This window comes from Paralichthys olivaceus, chromosome 1 (genome assembly GCF_024713975.1).
Source record: "Paralichthys olivaceus isolate ysfri-2021 chromosome 1, ASM2471397v2, whole genome shotgun sequence".
In the NCBI taxonomy this organism is placed as follows: Eukaryota; Metazoa; Chordata; class Actinopteri; order Pleuronectiformes; family Paralichthyidae; genus Paralichthys; species Paralichthys olivaceus.
Window position 1 is genome coordinate 4,691,860 of NC_091093.1, and position 18,385 is coordinate 4,710,244.

Here is an 18,385-nt window from a genome sequence, read left to right on the forward strand (position 1 = left end):
ATCTTTTTAAGGGTATGGTGCATATCTTTCATTTCAAAACTTCATTCAGGATAGCTGTCTGTAGAACCAGACTTCTTCTGGTACAGATTAATTCATCATGAATATCTTTATAATTTTATTTTTAGCATAATCCGATTTATCATGTTTTTTTCTTACACATACCTTAGTGCTCTGTGCATGGACCTAGCTTCTCTGCAATTTCTTTTCTGTAACCAAACGTCAGTAAGATCTACAGTATGTGAGTCTGCCCCCATCCTTGCATGCAGAGCTGCAACACCCATCATGACACATCAGAGATTTTTGTTGTAAAAATGGGTACAAAAGGAGGAGACAGCTTGGCACAGCTGGAATGGCACACCCACCCGCACAGCCATCATCACCCGCTCGCCCCTCTCTGGCACTCTCTCCGAGGGTTTGTAATTGATTTAGGGGGCAGGCAATAATGATCGATGTCAGTCCGCCTCAGCTGCGACACCAAGAGAGTCGCAGTGGCAATATGTGACGGAAGACACCAGCCTATTACGGAGGTGCAATCAAATATTTGTAAGATCAGGACACACTCGTTATTTATTCATGCTAATACAAGTATATTAAAGAAGCTAAACAGGGTTAGTGCTCCATCACTCACAGGGGGAATCAGCCAAAGCATTTATCAGGACCTCGGGTACGACTCCCCTCGGCCAAGTCTCCCATCATATGCGGCATGCTAACTGACAGACTGAGGTGGATAATGGGGCCCTGATTTGTATGCATGGGGCTGCCATTGTCATTTCTTTATGGTTGGTTTGCAAATAATGCATGATTTGAGCGTCAAGAGGAGACTTTGCCTGCATGTACTGTTGCCTGACAACAAACCACACATACATGCACTACTGCGTGCACACTTACACATGCACACCTCTACTGGAATTCCGCTGCAGGTTTTTGACTGTCAACGATGACACACGCAGACAGTGAGAGAGAGAGAGAGAGAGAGAGAGAGCGTCTTCATTAGGCAAACACTGATGCTGATGTGTCTGATAGATATTTGTAACTATGAGTGTGTGAACAGGAGCAGCCACCATTTCTCAACTGTTTTACATCATTAACAGTGCCTCCCCACCCTTTGTCAGCCCATAAAACCAAGACTTCAGATATATTATGTTTTAATACCCGCTTATAAAGGAAAACATAAAAATGCAAAATGCAATATCCAGGAGCTGTCACTTTGATAAACAAAGCTGAATATTGATCTGTCTCTAAATTGGAGGGCGGGGGGGAAAACAATAATGTTAGATTTCCAGTAACATGAAATTACATGCTGAAACAGAGTGTGTTCTGCTTTGGCCTGTCACCATCCAGCAGCACAGCAGTTTCTCAAAGAGAGTAAACCAGCGTCTCACACAACCAAAAGGAAGCTGCAGAATGACTTATGCTGGAGAGAAGACAGGAGTTTTCTCCAGAACAAGATGGAGGAGAAGAAATGTGTGGAATGCTGGTTCACAATATGTGAAATTGACGTGCATGTCAAATCAATCAGTTCATCAAAAGATCATTTCTAATCAGTGATCATAACAATGTTTGCTCATAGCGGATATGAGAGTAGAGTATGAATGTGCAAAATGTGTAAACAAAGGGAAGCAGCGATACCTAAGTTTTGAGAACAACACACATGTTTAGACACTCTCAGCTCATATTGGTGGTGTTTTGAAAATATCTCTTCAGTGTACCATCTTTTTATGAGCCACCATTTAGGAAACTGCCTCCTCCAACAACCAATATCCATTATGGGACTGTCACAACAGGGATTTGATTAGTTGAAAATTACATGACCATAAATAGCTGGCACCATGTGGACCCCTGCACGTTACTCCTATATGTGAATGTCTCACATTTATTCTTCCTCGTACGGCCATCAGTGTGTGGCTACAACAGCTTCACATCTTCTGCTTTCAGAAGATTTTGGCTCAAACTTGGAATTTCTGTTCGTCTCAAATGCAATGAAGATGTTTACATACCAGACTTTGGTTGGCTGCCGCTCAGTTCTGTTTGAAACTATCAGCTTTACGATTCCACACCCCAAACCAATGTACTCATGCTTTTGGACAATGCAGGCACAGGGAGAGCACATGAACTCTGCATTAAAAGGCTCCATGCAGCCAGCCAGCACAATCAACGCCAAAAATTATCTAATGGAATATAGATATCACACCAGTTTTCTTAAGTCAGTTTGTGTCTTGTCATCATTTTCATATTTTTAGTGTCATTTCACACAAAGTCATTAACACTATCAAAAATGCAGGCTTACTTATTTTACATTGAGGCATGTTATGTTTCTTCTGTTGTTTTATCACGTCTGAAGTATAAGTCGCTGGTTACTTCAATTGGATTGGATTTGGCTGCAACACTGTTTACCCCTGAATCTCCAGAAGTATGTTGTGGACTCAAACACTTCACCCACCCCTCCATCGGCATAGTGGTGTATAGATAATGAGTGAATTTTCACTTTTCAGTGAACTATCCACTTAAGGCATGTGTGTCATTACAGAAGGCTCCATCCCAAAAAGAAAATTAGGTTTACACATGATGATAAGTGTGCTACAGTTTACAGTTTCACTGTGGCAATTCAACAGCTTTCCATTAATCATGAGTCAATGATAAACTGTACATGCATCAGTATGTCCAAGCAGCGAGTTACACTGATAGCGCTGATGGATTGGTCTTCCCCGTTAATCCATTTGCTAGACACCCGTTTTTGAAACGTCTTGTTCTGCCAGACTGTTTGATGGCTGTCTGAGTTGATTTGTCAGAAACATGAAGCGATAACAAACTACATGCTAACTCCCATATCCCCAATCCCCTACCTGCTCCATCTGCCTGCTCCCTTGCATGAAAAAAAATCTCTCTCTCTCTCTAACAAGGCGTACAGGCCCTTACCTAGAGAGTTAGCGCTTCATGTCTTCAACAAATGGACTTACACCTCTCCCTCCATCTCCCGCTGTAGAAGAGCTCAAGGAAGGCAGGCACCCGTCTAGTTCCCTCCGACTCTCTCTATATTAGATCGACCAATCAGGGGATGTCAGTCATGCATCCCAGCTCGCGGCTGACAAGTTGGCAGTTGCGATGCAAGAGCGGTTCATTCATTCCGATGACACTCTGCCAATATCTGTATGGTGGAAGCCGCACGTCTCTGCCTTTTTTTGCTCTTAGTCAGTGGAAACAGATTCGCAGGCAGACAGGGAGGGAGAGAGAGGGGCATTGAACCGAGCAGAATTAAAAGCTTTGACTGTAAGTTTTCAGATCTTGGGGTGTCTGGCTTGCCAGTTTGAAGTGTGACAGATAACGCAGGAGGAAAGTTTACAGAGGAAACAGCTCGTCTTCCTGCCAGCAGAGCTCAATCTTTAATGTCTGCGGTTGCAGGTCTTATTGATAGCAAAGAGTAATGGCATGCTTCTGCGCTTTGACTTGGTGTAGAAACTTGGGGGTATATTGATGTAGCTGGGAGGGTGCTGAGCCAGAGCAAGGGCTGCTCACTGGGCTTGAACTGTTACCGAAGGGGGTCCTTTGGGGCATCAGAGCATCACCAATAATCACAAACACAACCACCATGACATCAACGTATTTTGAATTCAAGGATAAACAGCCATCTAATACTCGATTCAGCTTGTTCTAGACCCTTCTCCTATCATATTTATTGGCATATGAAAGTCACAACTGTGATCAAGATGAAAAAGATGACCGCTATATGGGGCAATCAGAATGATTCAAATTAGTAAAATATAGAGGTATAAAAAAACATCCACCTATGTTCATCAGAAAGTAAACTGTAAAAGTTGACAGCCAGTTACACCACTAGTGAGTCCAGGGAGTATTAGCTGTTAAATTGTGCAATAAAAAAACCAAACAACACCTATTCTTAAACATAAGCCTCTAAATACTGATAATTGTGTTTTTCGGCACAGTGTTTTTTTTTTTTTTGAAATCCATGATGAGTTCAGATGCTTTGCATTTAATGAGAGACCTGTCCCAAGTGGGTCAAAGCATTCTGGGTAAAACAGCTAATTAAGTGGCAATTAACCAGTGCTGTCTGCCAGAGAACTAAACATAGTCTGGGCAATTTAGTTGGAACGTGCCCAAATGGTTGCTTATTAGTCCAACCACAACAGCATTGGCTAAAAAAAATCAAACACAAAGATTCTTTTATTCTATCATGAAGCAAGATTAGAAAATTACAAACAGCATTGATCTCTGACTTTGCTCCTGAAAAGATAAATGATTATGAATCAGGTCAAACGAGGACAGGGGAGAAAGGGAGAGTGAGAAAGAAAGGGATTGGATGCGGAGAAAGCAATGCATGAGATGCATGTTTTGTCTTAAGTGGGATACATATGGGCCTTAACACTGGGTGACAGAGTGTGTGATGTTTTCCTATCTTTCATTATCAGGCGGCCTGCCTGGCTGCCAGGCATTACCTGTTGATGACGGAGTGGACCGCCGACCTGATGGACAGATGGATGGGATCGTTGATGAATGTCTGGCAGGTGCTTTGTCAGTCTGGAAGGCAATCTAAAACGCAGAGAGAGGGGAGAAACCATTTAGACTCCAGGGACACCTCTATGCTCTTACACAACTCAAAATCCCACCTGCCCCCCACCTCTCCCAAACCCCCAGTTGCAATCAAATTACAGCATTGCACTTGGTATTAATGAGGCTGCTTTACAATGCTTTTGTCACCTACAATGGCAGGCTGTGTCGCTCCAATATCAGCTGGGTCTAATTTAGAAAAATGCCCATAGAGGAGGTCAATCTCCTCTCTCATACACGATGACTGATAGATCCAATACCTCTGGAATCAGATAAAACTTTGACAAATGGCCCCGTGCCGGCCTGAGCGGTGTTGGGGAGGACGTAAGGGAGCCGGAGAGCTACTGCGTCCAAGACCAGCCCTGTCCCTCTATCCCATCACACCACCACTGGCTTTGATCAATGGGGCCACAGTTCAGACACACACACATACTGAGACAGGTCCTAGGGCCGTCATTATATGATTAAAAGGCCTAGAGGATATTGCTTCCCCAACATTCACCCTACCAAAAAGAAAAAGAAAAAAAAAAAACTTGATAAAACTAACAGCATCTTCCCCTCACTTTTCCCTCTCTCTCTTCTTTCTCCCCTTTTCCTCTCTGCTTGCAAATTTCGATTGATTAGAAAGTAACATTAAGTAATATGAGATAGATTTCACCTTCTCCGTCTCTTCCTCACCCTCTCCTTCTGAGCAAAGGGAGAAGAATCCTTCTCTTCTACTTGTTATTGCTGTTTTCCATCTACATCCAGCCACAGGACACCAGTCGCCCTAACTTTGCATTAATCACAATCCAGCTCATAAATCGACCGGCCGATTAGCATGATAGATAGCCTAAAATGTAAACACTGCTGCACTTAATTGGCCTCCTCTACCTGGAGTCATATCTGTAGTTGCTCTTTCAGCGTATAGGATAACTTTGGCCTGGCGGGCACAGCTCTCGATCATTAAAGAGATGTAGAGTTATCATCTGTTTGTGAATCTCTCTCCTTGTACGATTTCTCTTTCGATTTTTTCCTCCCGCTCTCTGTCCCCTTGTGTATGCTGATTTATATGTTTCGTTTCTAGGGAAAGAAGGCGTAGATATGTTAACAGGGATACATGAAAACACACACTTGCGCGCACAGGCACACACACCTGCACACTGTCTGTTATAACAGATAGTATGGAAGGTAGTTAAGGGGCTAAAATGCTATTGATCAGCCAGGGAAATCAATTGACAACGCATACACCTCAAAACCACAGAGCTGCATCTGAGTACACATTGCACACAACCACACATAGACAAAAAAATTCTATAACACAATGCATGGCTGTTTGCATGTTTAGTTTTAGAGTAAGGTATCATCAGTTTACCTGCTTCACAAACTGAAGGTGTGTGTGTGTGTGTGTCTGTGTGTTTCCCGTGTTAGAGGGCGTATGAGAGGATCAAGTGTCTCTAGTTTCATTTCCTCTCCCCGATGTTTGCTCTGCCAAAGAATACAACGCTTTATAAAGTCACTCTGAGCTCGGCAGAGGAAATCGCTCGCTCTGTTTTGGCAGTACACAAGTTATAAAGTTCACAACCTTTTGGTGCTGGATATGAAAGTCCCTGCTATGAGCTTCTGAGGCGGGTGAAACTGAAATAAGGGGGAAAAGCAAGGTGGATATTTCAGCAACATCAGATATTTCGGTGAAAAAGAAATACAATGTCTGTCAGCATTTTATTGATGCGTCAACTGTCAACAAATGCATAACCTGTCAAATTTAACAAATAAAACATATCCTTATTATGATAGTAGAAAACATAATTTTGTCTTAATCAGGTGTCCTTCCAAATGTATTATGTTGCAAATGAGTTGCATAAAAATGTAATATCTAGGAGAGAGTGTCAATTAAGTATAATAGTTGGAGCATCCTCTAGTTATTACTGCAGCACATACAAGCAAAACAGTATTGTACCAATCCAGGCTGCAAATGTGTGTGACTTGTGTCTTTTTTGGAGAGATGACATGTCTGCCCGTCTGCAGCCACAGCAGCAGTTCAATTCTCCATGTATTGCAGCGAAGAAGCTCTTGTCTGTGACCACTGTATGCAAAACGTGGCATTAGTCACCAGCTAGCCTCCGCTGACATGCCTGCAGTGTGAGGGAGATTAATGCCTACCAGGGACACTTTATTATTCTCTCTCTACATTTCTCTTTTCCTCAGTCTCTCTCTCACACTGTCTCTCAGTCTCTCTGCCTCTCCACCCGGCCTCACAATTAATTGTCTGCTGCGTGCCTCCCTTCCATTGCTCTGTCCCTCCCTCCCTCTTTCTCTTGCCAGGGTGACGGATGTGGAGAGGTACATGATGTGGAGGGGTAGGGGGTGTGAGTCAAAGTGTGTGTCTTTGGAGGTGGGTGTGGGTGGGTGGAGCAGAGCAGGAACCCATGCTTTTGGCCTTGACAAGCACCTCCCATCCTTGGTCTACCCTTTCCTGCCTGCACACATATCACACACGAACGCACGCACACACTCACACACACACAGTGCACTAACTGAAGCTGTCCCTACAGGCTAAAGCTTTGTTTTAGGAGGAGATAGCTTCAATGAACGATCAATCTTATGATTGTGGTAACCTGATGAGGTGTTTTACAGTAGATTTAGATTTTACTGACTTTTGTCCTTTTTATAATACATTTCGCAATAAAATGTTTTTTTTACTATGAAATCTGCAAAGAAAGTCAGTCATTGCAGTCGTCTGAATATATTTACAGTGTGTATACATTTGCAATATTTATGTTTTATTTATTACAAGACAAATGTGAGAATTCCCCTCCTGGTATTCATTAAACCCCACTGAAGTCCTTGCTGGTATTATTTCATCTAGAATTTAGAGGTTTTAGCGAAAGCTTGTTTTAATCTACTGCTCCATTTACTACAACACAATTTTACATGAACCTTGGTCCTGTCACCAGCTCAGACTGAGCAACCTAAGCTAAATTAGCTTGTCAAACACGGATAGTTAGCTACATTGGGTTTTTCCTCTGATAACCTTCAAACCGTCATAATGCCACAGAGGGCTGTCAGAGTCATAAAAACTAGTTTTCATTGGAGTCCGTCTTTATCAAGATGGGAAACCAGAAGTCAAACTATATTGTTGCTACAAATTAAGAATTCTTTTTGTATGCTTTTTATTGTTGTTTTATTTTATTGTACTGTTATTAACAGTTGGTTGATCAGTTACGTTTTCTTAGAATTTTCCCGAGGCATCATGTGACTGTCATATTCTTATTTGAATGAAATGTCTCGCTCTTGGATGGATTGCTAACATTAAAGGTATTATTGAATGAAACACAATGGCGTCATCCCTGACTTTCTATCTAGAGCCAGCAGATGGTCACACTTCCCACTTATCCACGGAAATATCTCACCATTTAACACAGGGAAAATTCCTTTTGACTAAAAAGCCTCAGTGTGCTGTCAACAACATGTGATCTCTGTGAAGAAATTCATACCCTATGTCCTGCCTTCTGCATGCACTACCCAGGTACCACTCCTCAATTGAACCGTTGTCTTGATGTGAATGTGTCTGACGGAAAATTCCGGAGAATGACGGAACCCCGTTTTCTGGAATTCATGTCTGGAAATGACATTTCAGATGGCATGGACATTTTTGACCAACCCATGGCCATGGCTGAGCTGATTTTAAGTTATGCCAGTGATGGTTGAGTGTTTTTTTCTAAATAAAAGCTGTAAACAGGTTGGCTATAGTCCTCTGTATAGTTCTCTCCTATCTTGGAAGGTTTACAAAGTCCTCTGATGTAGAGGTTAGGAATGAGATATCAGTGTTTGCCTTCATTTGTTAACCCCACACACACTTAGCGTACTTATGTCTGTGTAGAAGATATTTTATGTCAAGTGGTTTGGTGCACAGACGAGACTAAGAGGAGGTAAAAGAAAAAGGGAGTGTAAAAAGTAGCAATGTAGAAGCTGACAGGACGCGACACAAACGGTTAGTTATGAAAGACTTTAAATGACTTAATGTTTTCACAAGGAGATGTTGAACAGATGTTGGTGGACTCTACTTACACACCTACACACACACCACTCAGAAAACGTGACAATTTTATTTCAGCCACAGGGAAAAAAAAGAGACAGAGAGAGAGAGAGCAAACATCCTTTAAAAGTTGACATTAGGTATTCAGACGCCAGAGAGCAAACTGCCGGCAATTAAACCAATCAATCTTGTTGTTACTTTGGAGCCAACATCTGGTCCAGTGGTCCTGGTGGACCACTGTCTAGGGGTGGGTTGGGGGGTTTGGGGTGGACAGGCACTTTGAGCTGTCCTTCAGTGATCTCTGTCAAATACGCACACACAAAACAACACAGAAATATATACACTCTCTCACAAATAGAGTTATGTTAGAAAGGAATGCTCATATACACCACCCCCCCCTCCCCGTCCCAAGTCCATACAGGCCGGATGTCAGCTGGTTCTGCTGTGTTGTTTCCTTTGTTATAAATAACAACAGACCACCTGGACTCCTCGAGCCCGTTACTGCAACCCTAGTGTGTGTGTGTGTGTGTGTGTGTGTGTGCGACAAGGCTTTAATGATCCCCCAGGCAAGCCAGGCTGAGCTGAGGCTCAAAGCAGAGCAGAGCACCTCATCCCGGGCTAATGGGACAATAGAGGATTGCATGTGTTGGTGTGTGTGTGTGTTTGTGTGTTTGCATGTGTGCGTGAGTATGTGTATGCATGTGTGTTTGTTTGCACATAAACACATAAGCTGTACATACAAAAATGTGTGTTTGTGTGTATGTGTGTGTGTGTTAATGGGACGGTGGAGGATTGGTTGGAGGACTGACTGGTGGCAGAGACGGATGGCCTAGGACAGAGACTGTGCTGACAACCAGTGAATACGGGGCAACGTTGCAGAAAGGTCAACACCGCGCACACACACACACCACACACACACACATACATGCACACACACTCAAAATAATGTCAGTAGAGGAAAAATAGGGGAGGTGTAAAAAGTGTGTGTGCCTCCTCCCTGCTTATGTGACTTTCAAAGTTTTGTCAGTGTGTTTTTAAATTGTATGTGTTTTGGTGCATATTTGGAGGAAGGAGAATGTTCTATTCAACTTTCACAGCATCCTCATTGTTACTCACAAACTGAGAGATTTTAACTCATGAGTCATAATATTCTCAATGTATTTAAAAATCAAGTTCACAAAAGACCCTTGAAAAATTCATGTCTGAATTTATAGACAGAGTTTCAAGTAAAACCTGAATAAACGAGTTGAAAAGAACAAATGCAAATGCACCAAAGGTCAGTGAATGGTTGTGATCACATTGTCCATGCGGGAAGCTTATTATTACCTCCAGTTCCATTTTATTTCTGGATGACCTAGCACCTTGATATAAGACAAGAGCAGGACAGGAGGACAGGTGAAATAGTACATGGTGCGACAGTGTTTCCAAGTGAAACTGCTAATCATCTTTTCCATGACCTTCCCACAACTTTAACTGTTGATTATGGTTACTATGATGACTAAAGTCCTAAGTAGCCAACTTATTTTAGCTCAAAAAGATTTTTTCCTAAAGCTAACCAAGTCGTTATTGTGACTAAACATTGTTTTTGTTACCATGACGATGAAGGACTGGTACGGCTGCTGCAGGTGCGCTCTCGCAGGTCGTATCTAAGGGTAAAGGGCAAGTGACCTACAATGTCTGATCGTTAAGATCGTTGGACTAGTTCTCAGCTCATTCACAGCTTCAAGGTAAGTAAGGCCCAATCTGGCTCTGTTGACCGCCCCAGCCTCACTTCATGCAGTGTCCTGTGTGTCTGACTAAGATTTATGTTCATGTATGTGTATATTAATAGGGATTAGCTCTGTCAGCAGAATCCCTGTCATGCTCAGTTTCTTTGAGAGCTTCTGCAAATAGCAGAGTATTTTCTGCCTATTCCACCTGTGTAACTATTTTTGACAAGATGTTTCTCAATCATTAAGTCAGTCTTATAGATTAAGGTTTTTTTAGAGGGATTCTAAGATTGATGTATTTATATGGCATAGAAAAGTAATCATCCTAACCCTAGTGCTCAGTATTGTTTAGATTTGTTTGACTTTTATCATAGTTCTGGAAAGTATCACAGTCTCAGTTAGTCTGTCTTCAACCCTCTATTCATAACTGTTGAGTTTAATGGTTTTTGAAGCTTAAACAACTGTGTGACCCAGGCTGTGGATTCCTATAGGGTGACGATTATAATGGATTTCTGACAACAAAACATTTTTAGCCACCTTTGTTTTAAATATAGTTCTGTTTATTTATTTTTTAGCCTTGATGCAACTACATTTGGTAGATAGCTTGTGCATCACCTACACTCTTCTACTTTGATACAGTTTGATACTGTTCATTGATGAGAAAATGGAACCAGTTTGGCAATATGAAGGCGTCAGCCTTAAGGGAATCTAATCTTCGTGATCTTATCTTTTTGTTTTTGTGAGGCTGAGTGCCAAGGGGAAGTCCTGGTGGTCTGTAACATATGCCTGGACACGCTGAAGTCACAGGGTTAAGTAGGATTCAGACCAGGGAATACACTGCTACAGATCTGACACTAATACAGCAGTGCACTACCCCATGCATGAGTGCACAGTAGCACAGAGGTATCAGAGGCTGTTTAGCCTATAAATTACCACATTAAGGTCATACTTGTGCTCAAACCATGACACTATTTCACATATTCTTTGCCCAAAACAGTGGGGTGTATGAGACATAATTATGTTGTCCCTGCTGTGGTGAGCGTGAGTAGAAACCTCAGAAAAAAGCGTACATTTGTGCAATAGATCTAATGTTAATGGACACAAATACCATTTAGACCATCAATCAACCATCCATCAGTAACTCATATGGACAAAATGAAAACATGCTTTTTAAAATCTGAAACTCTTATTACAGAAATATTCAGATCCTTTTCCTTTGAGATCTTTAGTCCTGTGTATGAAAGGTCCCAAAATTCACACTTCATCAGGGCAAAAACCATGAAATCCAAAGAACTCTCTGTAGACGTCGGCAATACAATTGTGGTGAGGCACGTATCAGGGCAAGAATATAAAACCATTTCTAAAGCTTTGAATGTTCCAAGGGGGTAATAATTGAGAACTGAAAGAAGATGGAACCACCAAGCTTCTTCCTAGAGCTTACCGTCTGCCCAACCTGTGCCAGCCAGCCACGTCGTCAGGGAGGTGGCCAAGGCTGAACCTTTTAGGCAGAACTGTAAAGATTTTGTCTGTCCAGGCTAATACATTCCTGTTGTTGATGCATGGTGGTGCCAGCATCTTGATGTGGGTCTGCATTGAGTACAGGATGAATACAGAGAGGTCCTTGAAGAAAAAACTGCTCAGGAGTTCACACAACCTCAGACTGAAAGGTGAAGCTTCAGGCGATGGTTCACCTTTCTGTATGACAATGACAAGAAGCACACAGCAAAGACAAAACTGTAATGTCTTCAGGACTGTCCTTGAGTGGTCTAGCCAAAGCCCAGAGGATAAATAAACCACATGAAATATCTGTGGAGAGACCTGAAGATGGCAGTTAATGCTTCACAGATGCTTCTCATCCAATAGGACAGAGGCTGAGATGAGAGGATTTAAGTGTGGATACCTTTCCGAAGCCGGGTTTGGACAAACTTTTTAAAATTATATTCGGGTTTAAGTTGATGTCTGTCATGTTTGCAGGGCTATATACTTAATATTTCATTCTGCACATGCCTGTAATCGGGGAAAACATTGGCTCAGGTTGGGTTTGGACACAAAAAAAGAGAAGTGGTTAGTTTTCTCTTTGTATCAGAAGGTTTGGACAGAAACCTGCAGCCCTGGTCATACTGACGTTAAGCTTGTAGCAACTTATGCAAGTGGAATTTACTGAGAACTGAATTAAAGATCTGAATACTTGTGAATGTGAATTAGAAATTACAGATCTTGATTTTCTAAAGGAAATATTTTCACATTATCAATAAGGGTCATTCAGCTAAGGTTGATGAGTTTACAAAAACACAAAATGTCCAAAAATGGAATGAGTCTGAACATTTTCTAGTATGTTATTCACTTAGTAAAACTATGAATATATGGGTTGCAACATGATGATGTGTAGTTAAAGAATGAGTACAGGCCTTGTGAGAATGATTTTGACAATGTATGAGAAAGAGAATGATAATGTGTGTGTGAGAGAGAGGGAGAGAAGCTCCTATCAGATGTGCACTGAACTGATCCTCCGCAGTTTTTCCGAAGGAGGTGTATGTGTATGTTTGAGTGAGAGCCTCAGAACTTTCGGCAGACTTTCCTCGCCTGGCCCTCTAGTATAAAGTCTGCAGAAAATCTGCAGAAGTCAATGTGAGAACACAGCAGGGGATCCTCTGCTAGATTCACAGCAAGCAAGTGCAGGGGTTGATGACGCTTCTAATACAGAGGGAAAAAAGAAAACAAATATCTCTGGGAGAAAAAGCAGTGTCACACACGTAGAATACACCGACGAAGATATCAAGAGAGTTTGTGGTGATAAGAGCCGACGCCATTTTTGCTGTAAACAAAATCACGTGATCTCTGCAGCAGAATGACTACATTATGGTCTGCCTCTGTCCGCTGCACCACCCCACACCTGGATCTTGCGGATTATTTGTTGCTGGACACAACAGCTAGAGAGGAGGAAACAGTGAAAAAGCCTTGTATCTGTTGGGTGGCACTGCAGCTACAGAAAGTTTAAGTTTCAAGGTAAATGAACAATATAGAATCTGATGTTTTTTATTGTTTTAGGGATTGAGACTATTAAACTACACTTTCCTTCCATAGGGCAGTTAACATGTGTGGTAAGTAAATATTCAAAGCAGCATTCATTGACACATGAAAATGCCTGAAAACACCTGCAAATGAGTTATGTGTAAACATATAATTTTTTTAAATTATAAAATAAAAGAATAAAGGAACACACTTTAGGGCAGGAAGGTCCTGGGAGCTTGGAGTTAACCCTGCCGTAGCGTTTGGGTCCAGCTGGGTCAGTGTTTATCCTCATTTTCCAGCCCCTGGGCAGTGACATCCAGACCCTTGATCTCCATTTCTTTCTGCCATACAAACACATTTTCTGCACCCTGCAATAGATGATGATTGTAATCTAAAATAAATGAAAGGGAAAAAACACACAGGGGAGGGGAGGACGGAGAGCGTAGAAACAGAACCAGAAGGAAGGGAGACAGAGAGCATTATCACCTTGGCCGAGCATCAGGAGTTAGAAAAAAAAAAACAAAAGAGTGGGAGAGAGAAAAGAAGGTCCATGGGCAAATTCATCTTCCCCTGCTACAATCAATCTCTGGCCAAAAGAAATACACAATAACTAGGCAGGAAGAGGCCAAGATTAATGGGCCACCGACATCTCCACTGACCAGCATCCACCTCCACCCAGTACTACCTCTCTCTCTCTCTCTCTCACACACACATGCCCTCTTTCTCTCTGCAGCCTCTCGCTCACCCCATCCCTCTTTCGCCCCTCACACTATTGCTCTGCCTTATCCCAGAAAAGCCCCCAACCCCCCCCTACATTTTTTTCTCCCCAATGCACACCACCTCGGCCCCTCCCTCCGCACCACACACACCTTGTCTCGGCCACATGCAGTGATCTATTGTTTCTGCTGACTGTTTTACAAGCGCATTACCAAGCTTTAATGAGAGCGGCTAGTCACTGAGCAAATGCATGCAAGGGCAAACAAGGCCAGGCATGCCCAGTCCCGGTTGAACACAGTGTGATGCCCTAAGGTGATCACGATTGAAGAAAAATGCAAGACACAACTCAAAAACCTGACACCATAGACCTGGGCATAGGAATGCCATATTAACACTGACGAATGCAACTCACGTGCCAATGCAAGATATAAATATAGAACATATAATATAACATAAATGGTCTGCATGAGGACTACATGCTAAACCATTACAGGGCATGTCTAAAAAATGATTGCAAACTTACACCAAGTAAATAAAAAAGACCAATAATGACACTGATTGAATGTGGTCAACATATACAGCTGGAAAACATAGACTGTTTATGTTTGGTACAATAAGTATATTGTACACATTGCACAATAGATACACATATATATATGACAAAATGGAAATAATAATACATTAGATATTGTCTTATTAACAATATAATACACTGTTGTACATTGTGTATGTATATATACACAATATGTATAATGTGCAATAATAATAACATGCTGTGAAATGGCCAAGTTATCAGTGAGCAAAGGGAGAAATGGAAAAGGTGACGAGAAAAACTAAAAACAAATTTCTGTAAAAGAATGTGGGGGACCTAGCAGCAGTAAACCCTAGCATCTGGTTGTACGTATTACTTGACCCACGACGGTCCAACATCGATGATAAATAGCTGAGAGGAAAATTGTTGGTCTGATCTACACAGTTTGTTCAGTGAACTTCAGTCACCTACAGAGTCGCCAGATGTGAATCCAGTAATCCGCCTTTGGGATGCGGTGGAACAGGAGATTGGCAGCATGAACGTGCAGTTGACAAATCTCCAGAAAAGATGTGATTAAGCCACGACAAGTCGACAAGACATGACAGGACAGTTCTCTGTGCCGCGAACTCAACAAGTCATGAGGCAGTTTTAGAGGAACTACCCTGTATGTGCTCACTTCACTGATGCATCAATGTGTAAGCAGCTTCTTGCTGTTGTGGCTGGCCAAGGTGAAGTGAATTTAAATGTATGGTATAAAAGTGAAGGCAGTTTGATTTGCAAATCCCCCTGTCTGAAGCAGGTATAAAACAAATAAAATTAAAAAAAAACATATTTACAAAAACCTTTTTTTTAAAAATGTATAGATTGAAATGATTAAAGATTTTTTTATTTTCACCAATATGCATACTATTTTAGTGGCTGGTTAAGAAACATTTGTAATCCAATAATCTGCTAATCATGAAGATGTGTTATTGCGTTGATTATAATAGAGCCAGTTAATTAATATTGGGCTTGAAATGTGTATCTACAGGTTCCAGTGACTTTGTAGCAAAAAAGTTAAGAAATCCAAGTGAATTGTTTTTTTTTAATAGCAATGCCATGATATATTGTTTTATAAATTACTAAACACAAAAAAGTTGCTTTTGTAAAAACACAAAATTATACTGTGTTTCCCTTACAACAGCTTATCTTCAGAGAGCTAGCACCGCTGTCTGTGATGCATGCCATAGATCCAGGTCATGATGATTTATGCCAGCCTAAAAAGACCCGTAAACTCCACTCCTGCATATAAAAAGGTGTGAAAACCAAGTCTCACCAAGTTTAGCCCCCATCTTTACCAGGAATAAAAGTACTGGAGATAACAAGGATAATAAATGAATCTGTTTGAAATCTATCTGTACCTTATCAATATCATGGGAAAGCAGAGTATTCAGACATACAGTGGGGAAGACTTTGGTTGCGGCAAGTGTATCATTATATATACTGTATATCAGAGTAATCATATCTGCCTTATTGTTTTACACTGCATGCAGCCAGTTCTCATATAAGTAACTGGTCATACTCAGGTGATAACAGCAAACAGCCCCAGCTGCCCAATGGGAGAGAATAACAAGTGTGTTCATGGCCACATTTGTTATCTCTGTTTTTGGATTTTATGTGTCCGTGTGCATGCACAGTGTGCAAGTGTGTGTGTTTTTCCATGGGCCCAAGAGATCACAGAGGATGCAAGGACCGAGCGAGAGAGCAGGGCCCCAGCCCACAGAGGTAAAAATTCATTTCTTGAGAGCCATATATCAACGGGCATTTGTTTAATGAGCGCCAGAGTGGAAAGATGTATAGAACATGTCAGGCGTCCACTTGCAATGCGTTGTGGGTAGCAGATAGCATCACAGAGTGTGACCGCTCACTCTATCTCCCTGCTCGCCTCTTTTATCTCCAGCCTCCCTCTCCCTATTATAAATGAGAGACGGAGGGGAACAAGAGGCAAAAATAATGCAGAAAAAAGAGGAGAAGAAAAAAGAAAACATATAGAAGACGAAGTCTGTCTCGCAACAGCACTCAAATGTCTGCAGATATTAGCAAAAACACACTCTGCAGGTGTCACGTGTGAATATACAAACATGATGTAAAACAAGATTTAACAGCAGCAAAAGAAAAAAAGAGTCAGTTGTACGCATGATGTGTGGAAGTGGAAAGAAATGTGAAGTTTTGAAGGGAACACATTTTCTACAGCAGTCTGTCTTAGCCAGGTGATCAGCAGCTGATCTGCATTCATTTGTTTGTTTTTTTATCAGTCACATCACAGCATGAGTGTAACACAAACACATAAGCTCATGCACACACATGTGCACACACTTCGGCATGCTCCCTGGCATGCCTAACTAACCTGTATTTCTGCTCCTGGCAGATCCTCCTGCCTTTGTTAAGATATGTAAATGGCATGCATGGGGAGGACATGTGGGTAATTAATTGTAACTGGGGGGATAATGTTGCGCTGTCAGAGACGTCTCTGGTTTGTGTAACATTTTTTAAGAGTAATGTGGTTAAACTGGGAGTGTCTGTTAGCGCTCAGTCTTAATTGCGCCGTGCCGGGAATGCTAAGCCTTAGCTAGCCTCTCCATCCGCGGTTCTTTGCCTGTGTGCATGTATGTGTGTGTGTTTCAGCAGTCTCGACACTGAGAGAGATAAGTATATTATCCCAACTGTGTGTGCAAACAAACAGACAAATATGTCAGCTGTGAAAAAATACATTTTTTATGAAACAAGCAAATTTAAGTGGAAAAGATTTTACTGCTAAAATCACAATGTCCTATTCAGATAACAGAGGCCATGTTGATTTAACTATCAGTAACAGATTGAAATTTAGGTTTCAAATGATGCAAGTTAAAATTTAAGATGACAAATTATTATTTCTGCTATGTGGATCAATGTCTGCGGTGGAAGCATTTACTCACTTACTGTTCATGTCTGAATAAGCATTACTTTTTCTATTTGATTCTACTTTCAATTGTATCAATATATTTCAGAGGGATTGGACTTTAACTACGTTACTGTACAGTTCTCTGCTTTCATACATCCCCAGTGATCCTGTCAGTGTCTGAGTGTGTGAATGTTGTATATATACAGTGGGTTTATCTTTTTCACTGAAAACATCTGCCTCTGGAAATGCACTTTCTTAGAACATTGAGATTGAACCGAAACACAAATTCCGTGGGGTTGAAAACCTAAAATGCCTGTTGAAATATCCCATGATCAATAGTGATAGAAACGGTGATAATTCTTGACATCGCCTATGACACACACACAAACATGTATAAACACATATAGACACAAAGTAAAAGTTCTTTAAACTTTGCTAAAATCCTGAATGTTTAAATTTCATATATGAGAAGTGAATGTGGCTTTGTGTGAGAGTATGGAAAGTAACCTTTAGAAACATGTTTGATAGTTTCACAAAAAAATATCAACGACAGAAACTAGTGGAACAGTGACTTTATGAGTTCAGTTTTCTCTAAGTAGGTGGATTCTTCATCAAAACAACACCGCACAGACATTAAGATTGAACATGCAGACAGAAAACTACACAACCTTTTCCATTCGATGCAACTTTTTCACAAACAGCACTTTCTTCCTATCCCACACATCAAGCACGACATGTTTTCTTTCACTCTCAATCCGTCTCTCCCTCCCTCTCACACACATCAGTTCACACTGTTGGCTAGAAAATGTTCACTCCAGTAACTTTACCAGGGTGTGAAAGTCCATCAGTGTATGTAACCTTTACAAAGTCAGTGCGTGAAGAAAGAAATGACTGTGAAAACTGCACTCACACAT